The 19,605-nt window shown below is 48.4% G+C and overlaps 1 protein-coding gene across 1 annotated transcript in view; it reads right to left on the bottom strand.

Moving 5' to 3' along the window:
• The window catches only part of MEIOC (meiosis specific with coiled-coil domain), a 114,337-nt gene that overhangs the window by 82,296 nt on the left and 12,436 nt on the right, over nt 1-19,605 (bottom strand). The gene's annotated exons all lie outside the window — the stretch shown is intronic.

The following is a 19,605-nucleotide window of genomic DNA, read 5'->3' as shown; positions in this document are numbered from 1 at the left end:
TTGACACAGACATGTGCTGGGAGGACCAGCTGTGAGCTAATTAATACCAGCAGGTAATCTGACACTTCAGTGATACAGGGTAATAGCCACAGGAAAGCTGCAATAAAATTAGCAGCACATATACAAAGACACACAGGGAAGGGACATGAAACACTGAAGTACTTGTGAGAAAGCTAAAGTCTCAGAGTAAGGTTTAGCATGGAAGCTAATACAGGAAACTGTGAGCAGGCTGAAGCAACAGTGGGAGTAACACAGGCACTTGGAATAACGAAGTTGAACAGCGTCTTCCTGGCGTTCTGGAGGTGGATTTATACCCGGGGCAGCAGATTACTGGAGCACAGCATCAGCTGACTGAAATCATGCTACCATAGGTTAGGAGTACTGTCACATGAGAGGAACTGTCATGGCGGCGCCCATGATGGGAACTCCGATCCCCAGCACACACAGCCGACCATGGAAGCTCGCAAAAAGCACCTAAGGCAGAATACTCATCCCACATCCATCACTACACCAGACGTCTGACCGCAAGGAAGTCAGGGGAAGCCGGCAAGGAGGTGAGAGAGGCCGATCCTAGGCTGAACCCTGACAGTACCCTCTCCTTTTAGGGTGGGCACCGAACACCCATAAAGGCTCAACTGGAACTCCTCAGAAAGACACAAAAAATATATTTGAAAAACACAGGAAACTTGAAAATCTTGATTGAAGATACAATAAGAACTGGAAAATTTAGAAGAACAAGGTTCCCAATACCAGATGGATTCTGAGACTAATAATTGGACGAAATAGTCAACTTTGGTCACCAGGAAGTCATCGATTCTTCTTCTTTTTCCGAGACTTTTTCGAACCACTTGAAAAAGAAGAAGACTTAAGTTGCAAAGTGTCTTTCATGGGAACTACCGAAATTGTTTTTTCATCGTACTCAGGATCATAGTCAGAATCTGTTTTATAATTCACCATCCTTATGCCTCCTTGAGTCTTATCCTTCTGGACAGGTTGTTTTTGTACTGGATCTTTTTGAGAAGGACTCAAAGAAATGCATCTGAGCTTAATAGCAGAGGGTGGTACCCCAGAACTGGAGACTTTGTTGAGATGAGTATCCTTGAGAGAACTGTAAGGATAAGTTGGACCAAATTCTTTAATGACTGCTGCAGTAAAGGCTACTAAATCTGACAGCATCGGATCCTTTGAATCATAAATAGGCTCAACCCAGTCCCAAGCTTTACCTCGGAAAGATGAAATTATAAATTTTACTACATTAGTAGGCTTGATTTCAGACCATGGCGAGGATTTCTTAATAGCGATAAAATGATCCACCAAGGCATAATACTGCGTTATATCTCCATCAAAAAGAATGGGCATAGAAACATCAGATGGATCCTGAGGGATACCCATAGATATAGTGGTAGCGTAATTTTGTGAACCTCTTAACTAATGGGGCACTAAAACATTTGACTTTGACACAACACTAGAAGATTCTTCCTTGAGTAAAGAACCGGAGATCTTTCCTTGGGATACAGATATTGAAATCCCTTTTTGAGATTTAAAACTTGAGACTTTCCCCTGGACTATGAGACTTGATACCCCCTGCCAGGGTACAGAACTAGAAACCTCCTCTGGAGGTATGATGCTTGACCCCCCATCTTGGGGAGTAACACTTGGAAACCCTTGTTCTTGGGGTACAAGAATTGAGACCCCCTCCTGGGGTAAGACACTTGAACTCTTCTTCGGAAATGTAATACTCGAAATCCCCCCCTGTGGGATGGCACTAGGAATCCCATCCTGGGGTGAGACACTTGAAGTCCCCTCCAGGGGAATAGCACCACGAACCCCATCTTGGGGCATTACACTGGGAACCCCATCCTGGGGTAAGACACTTGAATTCCCCTCCTGGGGTATAACACTTGGAACCCCATCTTGAGGTATGACACTTGGAACCCCATCCTGGGGTGAGACACTTGAGGTCCCATCTTGGAGAATAACACTTGAAATTCCCCCTTGGGGCACAACACTGGGAACCCCATCCTGGGGTGAGACACTTGAAATCCCCTCCTGGTGTGAGGAAACTGAAACCCCCTCTTGGGGTGCGAGGCTTGAAACCCCCTCCTGGGGTGAAGAACTTGAAATAAGGACTTTCTCTTGAAACGTAACACTTGAAATCCCCTCCTGGGGTATAACACTGGAAACCCCATCCTGGGGTAGGATACTTGGACCCTTGTCCTGGGGTGAAGAACTTGAAACAAGAACTTTCTCTTGAAACGTAACACTGAAAATCCCCTCCTGGGGTATTACACTGGGAACCCCATCCTGGGGTGAGACACTTGAAGTCCCCTCTAGGGGAAGGACACTAGGAACACTCTCTCTGGGTAAGAGGCTTGAAACCCCACCTGGGGTAAAGAACTTGAAATGAGGATTTCCTCTTGGGGCGTGACACTTGAAATCCCTTCTTGGGGTATAACACTAGAAACACCCTCCTAGGGGATAGCATTTGAGGCCCCTTCCTGGGAAACAAGATTTGAAACCTTTTTTTGGGGTGAGAGACTCAAGGCCCCCTCCTGGAGTACAGGACTTGACACTCCCTGTTGGAGTATGGGACCTAAAACCCCCTTCTGGGGAAGCTGACTTGGCTTTTCCTTTCGGGGTACGCAATATGAAACCCCCTTTTGGGATGCAAGAACACAGACTTCCTCCTGGGGTGAGTGGCTCAGAACCCCCTCTTGAGGTATGGAACTTGAGACCCTTTCTTGGGGAGTAACACTTGAAATTACGGTCTGCTCCTGGGGCATAATACTCGAAACGAAGGCCTCCCCTTGAGGCATGAAACTCGAAACGAAGGCCCTCTCCTGGGGCGTGAAACTCGAAACGAAGGCCTCCTCTTGAGGCGTGTAACTCGAAACAAAGGCCCCCTCCTTGGGCATGAAACTCGAAACGAAGACCCCTCCCTGGGGCGTGAAACTTGAAATGAAAGCCCCCTCTTGGGGTACAACACTTGTAACCCCCTTCTGGGGTGAGAGATTTGAAACCCCCTCCTGGGGCATGAAACTTGAAACGAAGGCCCCCTTCTGGGGCGTGGAACTTGAGACCCCTTCTTGGGGTGCGAGACTTGGGACCCCCTCCTGGGGTGCGATACTTGGGACCTCCACTCGGGGTAAGGAAGTTGAGAACACTCCTGGGGCTACTGACTGGAGTCCCGTATTGGGAAAAACAGAATCCGGACTGGGACCGATGGAAATGGAATCCGGGCCGTGACCAGTAGAAATGGAATGAGTAGTGTCCCTGACTTTATAAGGTTGAAATATCCTCCCAATATTTCTTAGACGAGGGTTGAAGCATCTTGTAGCAGGGCCCCAATCGAAAACTTGAACTTTCTTTTGCTTAGTGGACATCACCTCCTTATCTGTAACTGAAGAAACGGGAATCACTGATGGATGATGGGGAGAATTGAAAACGCAGACTTTAGGAGTCATACACTTGTCCCCACTTCTCAGTGGGCGCAGAGTACAGTCCTTAAGAAAGTGATCGTCATAACCGCAATATAAACATAGATGCAGTTCCCGGCGTCGCTGACGTTCAACCTCAGTAAGTTTAGGGCGCAGATAACTTTGATGCTTTACTTTAGTTTGCTTGGAAAAGCTGTTAGTCAAGTCAGGGGTAGCACTAGAAAGCTTGGAAATAACTTGAAAAATTTTGGGACGGAGATTTTGTAGTTGTTCTAGAAGCCAGTAGAAACTCTGAAAGGTTCAGGGTCACGAATATCAGAAAATTGGGGAACCAGAGGACACTTGAGAGGTTCACTAGCTTGCACAGAAAATTTTTCATCTGTAGGGGTAATTGAAACTTCGGAACGGAACTGTGGAGAATTCACTGGCGGAACTTGTGGTGTGTCTGGGGACAAAGCAGCTAGAACTGAATGAATAACCGTCATTTGACTAGAGAGTTCTTGCAGCTGCTGTCTGACGGATTGCAAAGCTGTCTCCTTTGCAGACACACGAAAGAGTAAATCCTGAAAACCTGCTTCAACCTGGAACTCGGCGGCTTGCATATTAGGCTGTTCAAACTGTCACAATCCGGTGAAAGTGATCCTCTGTGGAGGACGGTGAGCCGGGGGGTTCAGGTGACTATCGGAGTGACTGAGGCTAGGTCTCCTATTTGCGGCCGAACCCAGGTTTGGCTAGACCTGCCCAGAGGCGCGGAGTCTAAGTCACTTGGTGGTTTTCTCCAGTGACCCCTCCAATTGGGATTTGGTTTTCCGCTGCACCAAGTGAGCAGGTCGCGGCCCTCTGGACAGTTACCTGGGAATGGCAGAAGACTGGAAACTATATTAAGTTATTGCTAGAACACTGGAGATACACTGGAACACAATTAGAAATCCTGATCACCGGCTTGCATGAGATTACTGAGAAAGTACTGAGAATCACTAAGAAATCCAGGAGCTGAGCTCAGCAGCTCAGGGAGATATGGACACAGGCAGGTACTTGAGTTTGCTAAATATGCAGGAAAGCACAAACATATACTGGGGATTGCACATACAAGAGTAGAGTGGACTCAAGGAATATATTGGGAATGCTAGAAATGTGGTACTGGACAAAGGCCAAATACTGGGAGAGCTAGAAATGCTGGTACTGGGCAAAATACTGGGAATAATTATATATGCAGGTGCAGATTGCAGAGACAAGACATATAGAGAAGATAGGCATACACTGGGAGAGTGCTAACTGCAAGTGCAGATTTGCACTGACAAGACACAGAGCAGATTGACACAGACATGTGCTGGGAGGACCAGCTGTGAGCTAATTAATACCAGCAGGTAATCTGACACTTCAGTGATACAGGGTAATAGCCACAGGAAAGCTGCAATAGAATTAGCAGCACAAATACAAAGACACACAGGGAAGGGACATGAAACACTGAAGTACTTGTGAGAAAGCTAAAGTCTCAGAGTAAGGTTTAGCATGGAAGCTAATACAGTAAACTGGGAAACTGTGAGCAGGCTGAAGCAACAGTGGGAGTAACACAGGTACTAGGAATAACGAAGTTGAACAGCGTCTTCCTGGAGTTCTGGAGGTGGATTTATACCCAGGGGTAGCAGATTACTGGAGCACAGCATCAGCTGACTGAAATCATGCTACCATAGGTTAGGAGTACTGTCACGAGAGGAACTGTCATGGCGGCGCCCATGATGGGAACTCCGATCCCCAGCACACACAGCCTACCATGGAAGCTCGCAAAAAGCACCTAAGGCAGAATACTCAGCCCACATCCATCACTGCACCAGACGTCTGACCGCAAGGAAGTCAGGGGAAGCCGGCAAGGAGGTGAGAGAGGCCGATCCTAGGCTGAACCCTGACACACAATTTATGTCTTCATGCTCCTGCTACTAGGTGTTGGCTATTGTGGCCACCCATTTTTTGACAAAATTATTTGGAAGTTTACATAATCAAAACCTGCCGCATTATATATATACTCCCCTTTTGCCTATCAGTTCCTGAGTTGAGAGTGTGCACCAAGCATAATCTATATACGTATTCTAAGCATGAAATGGTGTATCTTGTACCTGTATTGATTGTGTTTAGTACTAATTAGGGACATATATTGCACTTTATGCAGGTCATTAATCCCCCATATTATGGTGCCCTATCTAATATTCTTCTGTTTTATACTAGACCAAAATCTTTAACCAATCACATTATTTCCATAAATATTTGAAAATTAAATTAACAACCAGAATTTAAATAACCACATACAGTAGTTCCCCCCAAATCAAATTATAATAAATTGTACTTCTTAGTAGAATAAAAATAGTACATGTAATGATCAATGCTCTGCTATGTTAATAGATCTTTGGAGATGGAAATAGCTTAGGTTACATACTGTAATGTGGGGTAGGAATTTGTGTCAATGTTTTGAGACTCTTCTGTACCTTCTCGTCTTTTCTATTATTTAACCCGTTAGCATTATTCTTGAAATTCTGGGAGGGTTTTTACCCCCAGCCTATCTTTACAACGGTGCTATTATGGTGTACATATATGTACAATCTTGGTTAAAGTGAAGCAAAAGGAGTGTTTGTTGAGCTGTTTTAAATATATACATACACACATTATTGTGGTTTTCTAGCATAATTATTTTGGGACATTTTTACATTTTTAAAGAGTGGTTCTAGTGCTCTTCATTTTGCATTCTGCCTGAACAGTAGCTAATTTATTACAATTGATCAGTGATGTGTACATGACTATAACTTTCATTCAAAGAATTTTTTTCAAATGTATACACCCATTTGGTAACACTTTAAAAAACAAAAATCGAAAATTCTGTTACCCGAAATAATTCTAAATGTTTTGATCACAACTGAGTGTTAACTTTGCTTGGTTTCATCAATCAAAATATAAAAAATATTTTATGTAATTACCTTCTAAACATTTGTATCATGCTATATATGAGACAATTGCAAATAGAGTACTGCACTCAATCACTTGCTCTCCTTGTCTGTCCGTCTCTCCCCGTCTATCCATGTCTCTCTCCCCCTGTCCGTCCATCTCTAGAAACATATCTTAATTTATCTATATAGATTTATGTGTATATATCTATGATAAACTATATATATGTATATATATATATATATATATATATATATATATATATACATACATACATTCACACACACATACTCAGACATATAAAACATTTTTTACATAAATATGTTCGATAAAAAAAAATATATATATATGTATATATATATATATATATATATAATATGAGATATGGTAAGAACTTACCCTTGTTATCTCTATTTCTACGAAGTCCATAGGGTTCCACAGGATACCTTGGGGTATAGGTGTGACGTCAGTCATCGGGCACCATAGAGTTAAGCTTTCAGCCTCCCAGGATGCACTAGGGTCCCCCTCCTATACCCCGCCCACGAGCCAAGGCACCTCAGTTAGTTACCAAGCCATAGGCCGGAGGAGGAGAAGGAAGAGAGAGAAAAAAAGATCTGGACACACACAAGAATCACATTCTCACCAGAGGGAGACGGAAAAACCGGTGACCAGAGCAAAGCCCATCTGCAGCACAGGTGCGACAGGGCGGGAGTCCTGTGGAACCCTATGGACTTCGTAGAACTAGAGATAACAAGGGTAAGTTCTTACCATATCTCATATTTTCTACTTCAGGGTCCATAGGGTATCCACAGGATACCTTGGGGATGTCCCAAAGCAGTATCCTTTAAGGGTGGGGACGCTCCTTGCAGAAAGGAGAATCCGCCGCCCGAAGGAAGCATCCTGAGAGGCGAAGGTGTCAAACCTGTAATACCTCACGAAGGTATTGACAGAGGACCACGTAGCAGCCTTGCAGATCTGGACTGCAGAGGCACCACGTCGAGCTGCCCACGAAGGACCCACAGACCTAGTGGAATGAGCCTTCACAGAAGGAGGAACCGGCAGGCCTTCATGAAGATAAGCTTCAGAAATAGCCATACGGATCCAGGCTGCCAAAGTTTGCTTTGAAGCAGGCCAACCCTTTTTACGGAAGCCATAGAGGACAAACAAGGCGTCCGACTTCCTAAACGAAGAAGTGCGGTCAACATAAGTCCTTAAGGCCCGCACGACATCCAAAGAGGCCTCACCCACTGACAGACCAGGTGAGTTAAAGGCCGGAACAACGATTTCCTTGTTAACATGAAACTGGAAAACAACTTTGGGAAGAAACTCGGGCCGAGTGCGGAGCACTGCCCTGTTCCCATGAAAAACCAAGAAAGGGGGTTTACAAGAAAGAGCCCCTAAATCAGAAACACGTCTGGCCGAAGCAATAGCCAGAAGAAAAACAGTCTTAGCTGTTAGCCATTTAAGATCCACTGAGCCCAGTGGTTCAAACGGCGGTCCCTGGAGAGCCCTCAGGACCACAGACAAATCCCAAGGCGCCACAGGTGGAACAAAGGGCGGCTGAATGCGGAGAACACCTTGCATAAAGGTGCGCACATCCGGGATTGTAGCAATCCTACGGTGAAACCAGACAGACAGGGCCGAAACCTGTACCTTCAAAGAAGCAAGGCGAAGCCCATGATCTAGTCCCGCTTGTAGGAAGGCGAGTATCCGAGACAGACGAAATTCCCGCGGTGCATAACCTCTTGGTCGACACCACTGGAAGAACGTATGCCACACGCGATGGTATATCCTCGCGGAAGACGGTTTCCGAGCTCGTAACATGGTACGCACCACAGAGCTGGAAAACCCCCGGGACCTCAGCATGGCCGTCTCAACAGCCACGCCGTCAAAGACAGCCGAGCCAGGTCCGGGTGAAGACAAGGACCCTGTGACAGAAGGTCCGGTCGTAGCGGCAACCGCAGAGGACTGTCCACGGACAGACCCTGAAGGTCTGAGAACCAGTGCCGTCTGGGCCACGCGGGAGCTATCAACAGGAGCGTCCCTCCTTCCTGTTTGAATTTCCGGATTACCCGTGGAAGAAGGGAGACCGGAGGGAACAGGTATGCGAACCGGAACGTCCACCGGATGGACAGAGCATCCACCAGCGACACCCCTTCGTCTCTTGTGCGAGACCCGTACACCGGCAACTTGTTGTTGTGCCGGGACGCCATGAGGTCGATCTCTGGAAGACCCCATCTGTTCACCAGCAGTTGAAAAACGTCCGGGTGCAGGGACCATTCCCCTGGATGAACATTGTGGCGACTTAGAAAGTCCGCCTCCCAATTTAGCACTCCCGGGATGAAGACCGCTGATATGGCCGGAAGATTGCGCTCCGCCCATACCAGGATCCGAGAGACCTCCACGAGAGCCGCCCGACTTCGTGTTCCTCCTTGCCTGTTTATGTAGGCCAAGGTGGTAGCGTTGTCCGACTGGACCTGTACCGGACGACCCTGGAGAACCCGATGTGCCTGCTGGAGAGCATTGAAGACCGCACGGAGTTCCAAGATATTGATTGGAAGCTCCGCTTCTGTCGGCGTCCACCTGCCCTGGAACAAGTGTGGACCCGAAACTGCTCCCCAGCCCCGAAGACTGGCGTCCGTTGTCAACAGGACCCAATTTGGAACCCAGAACGGACGTCCCTTGTTGAGGTGGGTCGTCTTTAACCACCACGCAAGGGACAGGCGAACCTCCGGGGTGAGCACAATCGTCTGGAACTTTAGAGACTGAGGCAGCCCGTTCCACTTTGACAGGATCAGGTGCTGCAGAGGTCTGGAGTGAAACTGGGCATATTCCACTATGTCGAACACCGACACCATGGAGCCCAGTAACCTCATCACCCAGTGTAGAGACACCCGGCGGCTGTGCAGACAACTGCGCACCTTCGACTGTAAAGCAGAGATCTTTTCCTCCATCACGAAGATCCTTTTCTGTTCTGAGTCCAATAAGGCTCCGAGGTGCAGAATCCGCCGAGACGGGATTAGAGTGGACTTCTGCCAGTTGATTAGACAGCCGTGCCGTTGCAGTAGCGCAATGGTCAGGTCCAAGTGGCGTAGAAGGAGCTCTGGAGATCCTGCCACCAATAAAAGGTCGTCCAAGTACGTCAACATGCGGACTCCCTGCAGCCGCAGAGAAGCCGCCGTGACCGCCATCACCTTGGTGAACACACGTGGTGCTGTCGCCAGGCCAAAAGGTAACGCCCGAAACTGGAAGTGGTCGCTGCGGATTGCAAACCTGAGGAACAGTTGATGGCGCAAAAGAATAGGGACATGCAGGTAAGCGTCCTGTATGTCCAATGACACCATGTAGTCCCCAGGTTCCAGCGCCAGAATGATGGACCGTAGGGTCTCCATCCGAAACTTCGGAACCCGCAAAGACTTGTTGAGAGCCTTGAGGTTGAGAATCGGACGATACAACCCATTGGGTTTCTGTACCAAAAAAAGATTTGAATAGAAGCCCTGGCCCCTCTGGGAGAATGGAACAGGCACTATAACTCCAGCCTGAAGCATAGTGTGCAATACCTTCCGCAGCTCCATAGCCTTGTTCCGGTCTGATGGTAGACCCGTGGTGAAGAATCGAGCCGGGGGTCTGTGCCGGAAAGAGAGGGCGTACCCGTGGGAGACCACCTCGAGAACCCAAGTATCTGTCGTAGTGACCGACCAACACTGGGCGAACTGCAGCAGGCGGCCTCCCACTTTGGGATCCCCCAAAGGGAGGCCCACACCGTCAGGCCGCAGGCTTGTCATCTGGCTTAGGGGCCGGACGTCTGGTACTCCATGCCTGCTTCCGGGGCTTGGCCGATTTCTTAGGGCCAGCCTGTCGAGGAAAAGACTGTGGTTTGGGCCTGCCCTGGGCCCTATAAGACCTAAAGGACGATGGTCCAGAACCAGAAGGAGCAGCGGCCGACGGGAGACAAGCCGATTTGGCTGCCGCCAGCGTGGCCACAATCTTGTCCAGATCCGGACCGAAGAGAACTTCTCCAGTAAATGGCAACGCCTCCAAACCCTTTTTGGAATCTGCGTCCGCCTTCCAGGATCGCAGCCACAAGGTGCGACGAGCAGCCACCGTTGCTGAAGAAATTCTAGACACCAGAGTACTAATGTCTAAGGCCGCCTCGTGGCCGAATCACGGAGATTACCAATCAACTCCGCCTGTTCGGCTGGACAGTCAGAATCAAAAGACGCCTCTAATGAATCCGCCCAGCGCTCCATCGCTCTGGCAACCCAGCAAATGGCCATAGCCGGCCGTGCTGCCCCCCCCCCCGCAAGGGAATAAGCGGACTTCAGGCAGATTTCCACCTTGCGGTCCGTACCATCCTTAAGGGAGGACATGGATGGCATCGGCAATGTGGCACTACGGACAAGACGGGTCACGTGAGAATCCACCTGTGGAGGGGATTCCCACTTTGCAAAATAATTATCCGCGAACGGATAAGCCACTGCCAGGCGCCTCTGCGGCTGGTATCTTTTGCCAGGCTGTTTCCACGCCTCCTCTAAATGGTCCACTAACTGACCCGAAAGAGGAAAGACTGTGGCATCGCCCTTCACATCTTTAAAAAAGGCATACTTTGATTTAGCCGCTGGGGGAACTTCGTCCTCAATCACCAAGGCTGTGCCCGAATAAGTCCAGGAATATATACCTTGGACTTAGCGTCAGCATCCTTAGCATGGAGAGGTTCCTGATCGTAAGGATCCAGTATCTCTCCATCATCAGACCTCCCCTCGTCATCCTCATAAGGAGCCGACAGAGACGCCACCGGCCGTTTATGTGGCCGCATCACAGACTCCCCTTGCAACACATCCGACAAGTGCTGTACAGAACTCGTCAGGGAGTTAACCCACGCCGGCTCCTGAGAAACCGGGAGCGGGGAAATAGGGAGACTGTGGGGTACCACCAATTGTCGTGGGAAACCCTGCATGGGTGACAACACCACTGACTGTTGGGACAAACCCATAGGCGGAAACGCGGGCTGCGGAGCTAACTGGCCCACCAAGGTTGTAAGCGCCTGAGCGAAACAAGCCCAGGGCGGCTCCTGTACCAGTGCTGTAACCGTAATAGGCCGTGCCATAGACAAACACTGCCGGCAGAGGCCCTCCGCGCTACCCTCCCCCTCCGCTAACGGTATTTTACATGTAGCACACTGTAGTCGGAGAGGAAAATCACTTTCAGACATGATGGCACCAAGTATGTGACCCCTCTCACCAATTATATATTAAATAGGCGAGAGACCACCCTGCAGCACCGCACCGCAAGGGCTTAGCAGAAAGGACAGGGACAGTAATAAAGCTGACAGTTAGAAGAAAAGTTACAGACACGCCCCCTTTTCGATGACCACGCCCCCTTCTCGGACGCGCGCGCACTAACATGCCCTCTCTAGCTCCGGCGCCCTGCCTCGCGCCAGAGCTAGAGTGAACACTAGGTATGCATCCTGAATATCCAGGGACACCATGTAATCCCCAGGTTCCATAGCCAGTATGATGGATCGTAAAGTTTCCATCCTGAACCTGGGCACCCTGAGGAACTTGTTCAGAGATTTTAGGTTGAGGATAGACCGAAGAGACCCATTCGGCTTTTGAACCAGAAACAGAGTAGAATAGTAGCCAGTCCCGCGTTTGAGGCAGTGGAACTGGTACAATTACCCCTGCTTTCAGCAAGGACTCTATGGCCTCCTGTATCTGCAAGGCTATGTTCTTGTCCAAGGGAGGGCTTGTGCAGAAAAACTGTAGGGGAGGTCTTCGACGGAATGAGAGAGGGTACCCCAGAGAGGCCACTCTTTTACCAAAGCATCCTTGGTGGCTTGACACCAGCACTGCGCGAACTGAAGAAGTTGGCCTCCCACCCTGGGATCACCCAGAGGAAGGCACGTCCCATCAAGCAGGTTTATCCTCTGACTTGGCAGTAGGGCGTCTGGCGCTCCAGGCCTGTTTCTTAGGTTTGGAGGTTGATTTGGCCGCTGATTGTCTAGGAAAATACTGTCTTTTGGCCTTTCCTTGAGCAAGAAAGGACCGAAAGGAAGAGGTTCTAGCCTTAGAAGGCGCAGAGGCTGATGGCAGAAAAGCTGACTTAGCCAGTGTGTTTACAATTTTGTCCAGGTTCGGGCCAAACAATATCTCCCCATTAAAGGGCAAGGCCTCCAGGCCCTTTTTGGAATCAGCATCTGCCCTCCAAGAGCGTAGCCACAAGGAGTGGCGAGCAGACACCGCCGCAGCCGAGACTCTGGAGGTCAGAAGACTGGCATCCAAAGCAGCCTCATCTCTCATGTGGCCCACCAAAGACCTCTGAGCCTCAGGAACTTCTTCGGGGAAGGTGTCCTCCAGAACATTTGCCCTGCTCTCTATCGCCTTGGCCACCCATGAGATAGCCATGGATGGATGGGCAACAGCTCCTGAGAGAGAGTAAAGTGATTTCAGGCACGTCTCCACCTTCCCATGTGTTGAAATGGAAGGCATAGGTAACATAGCACTTTTTATCAAGCGAGTAACATGAGAATCTACTGCAGACAGTGATTCCCACTGCTTGCAGTGACCCTCAAGGAATGGATAACATGAGGCCAAACTCTTTTGCAGCTGATATCTCTTACCAGGTGATTGCCAGGCCTCCGCCATGTGGTCTACTAACTGGTTAGCGAGAGGGAAAACTTCCAAAGACACCTTTACCTGTTTAAACTGAGGGTATTTGGATTTAGGAGCAGGCTCAACCTCTTCTATAACTAGAATGGATCGGACCGCACGCACCAAAGCAGGAACTTGATTTAGGTTCCACCTCCTGTGGAGGGGAATCGGAATCAGATGCATCATCCACCTCCCCGTCATCTAATGACACATCTGTGTCTGAGAGTTGAGTAGACTGAGACGACAATTCAGGGCGTTTAGATGCCTTTTTAGGTTATTCATTCTGCAACATGGTCTGGAAGGCTGCGGAGGAAGTTGCCAAACTCTGTACTGAATTAGATAAAACGTCCACCCAGGGTGGCTGTACAGTTACTGGCAGTCCCTGGAAGGGAATGACAGACTGTTGTGGTACCTGAGGGGATTGCATGTACTGGAATCGGTATGATTTACCGCCGGACCGCTGGCCGGCGGTTCAAATCCCGACAGCAACAGCCCGACAAGAATGAAAATCCTGATTGTCCTAAAGGTAAGTATTCACTAACCTATTCTACCCCTAACCCTCCCTTAGGGGTGCCTAACCCTAGCCTTCCCCCCAGTACCTAACCGTAATCCCCCCTCTAAGTGCCTAGACCTAACCCCCCCTTCTCCGCTGCCTAAACCTAAGTCTCCCAGGGGGGGGGTGCCTAACCCTAACCCTCCCTCCCCCTAGCCTGACCCTAACCTCCCGGGGGGTGGGTAACCCTAAGTCCCCCAAGAGAACCCCTAACCTAACTCCCCCCCCCCGCAGCTGTTTGCGCTCGGAGCCCGGCATCTCTTTGTTCGGGTAAAATGACAGGCGTCTAGATTTAGATGCCTGTCATTTAACCCTCGCCGGTATTAAGCAGTCGGGAAGCCGACTGTCGGGGTTAGGTCTGCCGGCTTCCCAACTGCATACCCATGTACTGCGGTAATCCCTGGTAGGGAGTGACAGTCTGTGGTACAGGAGTAGACTGCAAAACATGTGGGATACCCTGAGGGGGAGGCATGGCTTGTCGAGGAAACCCATATGGGGTAAAACGTCCGGACCGCTAGGCGGCCCGCAATGGAGGCCAGTAACTGAGAAAACACTGCCCAAGGGGGATCCTGTCCCGTAGTTGGAGGGTTTGAGGGGCCAGATAGCTGATAGCACCTCATACATAACCTATCCTTAGATAAATACTCCTTATTTACTCCTGCAGCACATAGCTTGCAGGATAGCAGAGTGGGTGCAGCATTGAGCTCGACTTCCTGGTCAGACATGTCCCACAATATATATATATATATATATATGATATATATATATATACATATACATACACACACATATACATACATACATACATACACACACATACAGTATATACAGTCAGGTGCATAAATATTGGGACATTGACAGAATTTTCATATTTTGGCCTCTGTTTACCACCACAATGGCTTTGAAATGAAACAAACAAGATGTGCTTTAACTGCAGACTTTCAGATTTAATTTGAGGGTAATTATATCCAAATCAGGTGAACGGTGTAGGAATTACAACGGTTTCTATATGTGCCTCCCACTTTTTAAGGGGCCAAAAGTAATGGGACTATCAACTCAAAAGCTATTTCATGGACAGGTGTGGACTATTCCCTCATTATTTCTTTATCAATTAAGCAGGTAAAAGGTCTGGAGTTGATTCTAGGTGTGACATTTGCATTTGCAATCAGTTGCTGTCGACTCTCAATATGAGATCCAAAGAGCTGTCACTATCAGTGAAGCAAGCCATCATTAGTCTGAAAAATCAAAACAAACCCATCAGAGAGATAGCAAAAACATTAGGTGTGGCCAAATCAACTGTTTTGAACATTCTTAAAAAGAAATAACGCACCGGAGAGCTCAGCAACACCAAAAAACCCGGAAGACGCTGGAAAACAACTGTGGTGGATGACAGAAGAATTATTTCCCTGGTGAAGAAAAACCCCTTCACAACAGTTGGCCAAATCAAGAACACTCTCCAGGAGGTAGGTGTATATGTGTCAAAGTCAACAATCAAGAGAAGACTTCACAAGAGTGAATATAGAGGGTTCACCACAAGATGTAACCATTGGTGAGCCACAAAAACAGGAAGACCAGATTAGAGTTTGCCAAACAACATCTAAAAAAGCCATTACAGTTCTGGAACAACATCCTATGGACAGATGAGACAAACCTCAACTTGTACCAGAGTGATGGGAAGAAAAAAAGAGTATTGAGAAGGAAAGGAACTGCTCATGATCCAAAACATACCACCTAATCAGTGAAGCATGGTGGTGGTAGTGTCATGGCGTGGGCATGTATGGCTGCCAATGGAACTGGTAAACTTGTATTTATTGATGATGTGACTGCTGACAAAAGCAGCAGAATGAATTCTGAAGTGTTTCAGGCAATATTATATGCTCATATTCAGTCAAATGCTTCAGAACTCATTGGACGGCGCTTCACAGTGCAGATGGACAATGACCCGAAGCATACTGCAAAAGCAACCAAAGAGTTTTTTAAGGCTAAAAAGTGGAATGTTATGCAAAGGCCAAGTCAATCCCCTGACCTGAATCCGATTGAGCATGCATTTCACTTGATGAAGACAAAACTGAAGGGAAAATGTCCCAAGAACAAGCAGGAACTGAAGACATTTGCAGTAGAGGCCTGGCAGAGCATCACCAGGGATGAAACCCAGTGTCTGGTGATGTCTATGCGTTCCAGACTTCAGGCTGTAATTGCCTGCAAAGGATTTGCAACAAAGTATTAAAAAGTGAAAGTTAGATTTAGGATTGTTTAGTTTGTCCCATTACTTTTGGCCCCTTAAAAAGTGGGAGGCACATATTGAAACCGTTGTAATTCCTACACTGTTCACCTGATTTGGATGTAATTACCCTCAAATTAAATCTGAAAATCTGTAGTTAAAGCACATCTTGTTTGTTTCATTTCAAAGCCATTGTGGTGGTGAATAGAGGCCAAAATATGAAAATTCTGTCAATGTCCCAATATTTATGCACCTGACTATATATATAGGAAAATCAGGTAGCGCTGCACTGGTTCTGACTAGGGCTAAATAGCTGTCAGACCCCACTCACCACGTATGCAACTCACTGGTCCAAAAAACATGGCACTGTGCAGCACACAACCGTATGTGACAGACTTCGCAAATATACATATATATATATATATATATATATATATAGCGTTCCCGCTAGGCTGTTTTAGTGGGGAGCAGCGCCCTGCCCTCCTTCTGGAGGGCAAAAAGCACCCTGCCCTCCAGGAGGAGGGCAAAAACGCCCTGCCCTCAGAGCCTGCGGGAGCCGTTCTCACCCGCGGGACGCAGTGTCCCGCGGGTGGAGAAACATGCGGTGACCCTGTCACCGCCGGAGAATAGACGCCGGGCGCATGCGCCCGGCATCTATTCTCCCTGTCTGCAGGGCTTGGGGGCTGCCCGGCGTGTCCGTAAGTGCCGGGCACGCCCCCAAGAGTGACGAAAAGGGGACGCGTCTTATAGACACGCCCCCTTTTCCGATGACCACGCCCCCTTCTCGGGCGCGCGCACGGGCATGCCCTCTCTAGCTCCGGCGCCCTGCCTCCCGCCGGAGCTAGAGGGAACACTATAATATATATATATGTGAGGTCTAACAACCACCCTAACTACACCTGTATTAGGGCAGATTGTAAAGAAAAGGGATAGATATAAACTGACAGTTGAGATGAAAAGGCATAGACAGTCTGCGCTAGCATAAGTCACATACAATACAGAAAATGGGATTTTGGTACCTATCGGTAAATCCTTTTCTCTGATTCCACAGGGGACACTGGAGTTGCTTACGCTGGGGTATAGAGGTGTGGATAACTGGAGCTGGCACTTTAAAATAATCTAGAAGTGTGAAGCTCCTCCCCCTCTATGCCCCATCAGTCCCCAGTTTAGAAAATGAAGACCGAGAGGAGATGGAGAACAAGCGGAGTAAAAGGGAGAGAAGAACACACAATAATCAAAACATACAACATACGGAACAAACCAAACAAGCAGGCATAGAGCGCAGAGGTGGGCGTCCAGTGTCCCTTGTGGAATCAGAGAAAAGGATTTACCGGTAGGTACCAAAATCCCATTTTCTCTTTCATCCACTAGGGGACACTGGAGTTGCTTACGCTGGGGATGTCCCAAAGTTTTCCCCACGGGCGGGAGCACTCTGCGGAACCTGCAGAACCAGGCAGCCAAAACTTGATGCCCAAGCAGCAAACGTATCAAAACTGTAAAATTTCACCCACGTGTGAACTGAAGACCAAATAGCCGCACGGCACAATTGTGACGTGGAGGCACCCCACCGGCCGCCCATGACACACCCACAGAACGTGTGGAATGAGTCTAAATGGATGAAGGCCAACAGTCAGCTCGAACAGAAGCCTATAATCCAACGTGCCAATGTCTGCTTAGACACTGGCCAACCACTCCGAACAGCATCATAGGAGGACAAAACAACAATTCCGACTTGCGGAGGGACGCTGTCCTGGCATATAGATGCGGATAGCTCTAACTACATCCAAAGTAGAAGAAACACTGGAGTCCTCCACCAAAGACGGTACCACAATAGGCTGATTGATATGGAAAGCCGACACAACCCTGAGAAGGAAGGCGGCTAACGCCCAGAGTTCCGTTCAATCAGCATGAAACATAAGGTGGCTTATAGGACAGAGCACCCAATACCGAATTCTACCAGCCAAAGCTAGAGCCAGGAGGAGGATAGTCTTCCAAGACAAGTACTTAATATCAACCTCTTCCGAGGTTCAAACCTGGACAACTGAAGAAACAGAAGCACTAAGTCTAAGTACCAGGGAGCTATCGGAGGTACAAAAGGAGGCTGCACACGCAAGACCCCTTAAAGGTACGGCTGCACCTCAGGAATGAGGGCCAATTTTCGTTGAAAGAAAATAGAAATGGCAGAACCTTGAAAGTTCAAAGGCGAAAGCCAGAATCTAGTCCCCTCTGAAGAAAATACAGAAACCGGGACAACTGAAAAGTCCTAGACGGAAGACCCCGACTGGAACACCGTACGATATAAGATCGCCAGATGCGGCAATGCGCAGCCAAAACTGGCTTCCTGGCGCGCAGTATGGTGGGAATCACCGAGTCTGGGATGCTTCTGCGTCCTAAGATATCGGTTTCAGGAGCCACCCCGTTAAACGCAGTTGTGCTAAGTTGGGGTGGACGAAAGGACCCTGCTGTAGAAGATCCATGCGCCGAGAAAGGGGCGACGAGTCATCTACCAGTAGGGATCAAAGGTTCGAGAACCAACTACTCCGAGGCCAGTTCGGAGCCACGAGAAAGACAAAGGCTGACTCGTGTCTTATCCTTTTTTAGAAGGAAGAATTGGAATCGGAGGAAAAAGGTAAACAAAGTTGTAGATCCATGGAACTGTCAGAGCGTCTACTGCCTCCGCCTGCAGATCTCGAGTTCTTGACACGTATAGTGGGAATTGATGATTCAATCCTGACTCCATGAGGTCCACCTGAAAACACCCCCATCGTCATATCAGCGCTTTGAACTAGTTTGGATGACGCTTCCATTCCCCGGGATGTACATCCTGGTGACCTAGGTAATCTGCTTCCGAGTGGTTCACACCCTGGATGAATACCGCCAACAGGATTTTTTTTTTTTTTTCCCCCACCGGAGAATCTGAGATACTTCTCCCATGGCCTTGCGACTATGAGTCCCACCCTGGCGGTTGATGTAAGCAACAGCCATAGCATTGTCGGACTGAACTCTTACCGGACGAGTCTTTAGCAACTCCGTTGCTTCTATCAGAGCATTGTAGATCGCTCTGAGTTCCAACACATTTATGGGCCACTTCTGATCCAGAGGGGACCATCAACCCTAAAAATGATAATCGAGGGCTACCGCTCCCCATCCTCAAAGGCTGGCATGCGTTGTTACGATGATCCAGTCCCACACTCCGAAATTTTGGCCCGCTAAAAGATTGTTGGATTGTGTCCACCAGAGGAGGGTCACTCTGGTAACCTGGCTCAGACAGATTTGTCGCTGTAGAAGCAGACGAGACCCTGACCCTTGTGACCAGCAGGGCCAGCTGAAACACTCTGGAGTGGAACCGTCCGAACTGTAGTGCCTCGAAAGCAGCTACCATCTTCCCCAAGAGACGCAAAGAAGTAGGGACAGCTTCTTTGTTGTGAGGACCAGTTGAACTAACAACCGGATATCCCGGGCTTTGTCTATCGGAAGAAAGACCTTCTGTGATGCCCCTTCTGTGATGCCGTATCCAGGATCATGCCCAGAAACAGGAGCTTCTGGGACGGAATGAGATTTGATTTCTTGAAGATGATTATCCAACCGTGTTAGAGTGTGAATTGTCAGTAAAGGCATGGTTTTATAGAAGGGATACCGATAAGAGCCTTGAGTAACAGGTGTTCCAAATAAGGGATTATGTACACTCCCGACAACCGAAGGAGAGTAATCATGACTGACATGAGTTTGGTGAAAATGCGGGGAGCCGAGGATAATCCGAATGGAAATGCCCAAAACTGATAGTGATCTTGCAATATGTAAAAATGCAGG

The sequence above is a fragment of the Taudactylus pleione genome, unplaced genomic scaffold (genome assembly GCF_031769625.1).
Source record: "Taudactylus pleione unplaced genomic scaffold, aTauple2 ptg000102l, whole genome shotgun sequence".
In the NCBI taxonomy this organism is placed as follows: Eukaryota; Metazoa; Chordata; class Amphibia; order Anura; family Myobatrachidae; genus Taudactylus; species Taudactylus pleione.
This window is presented reverse-complemented; position numbering and strand designations above follow the sequence as displayed.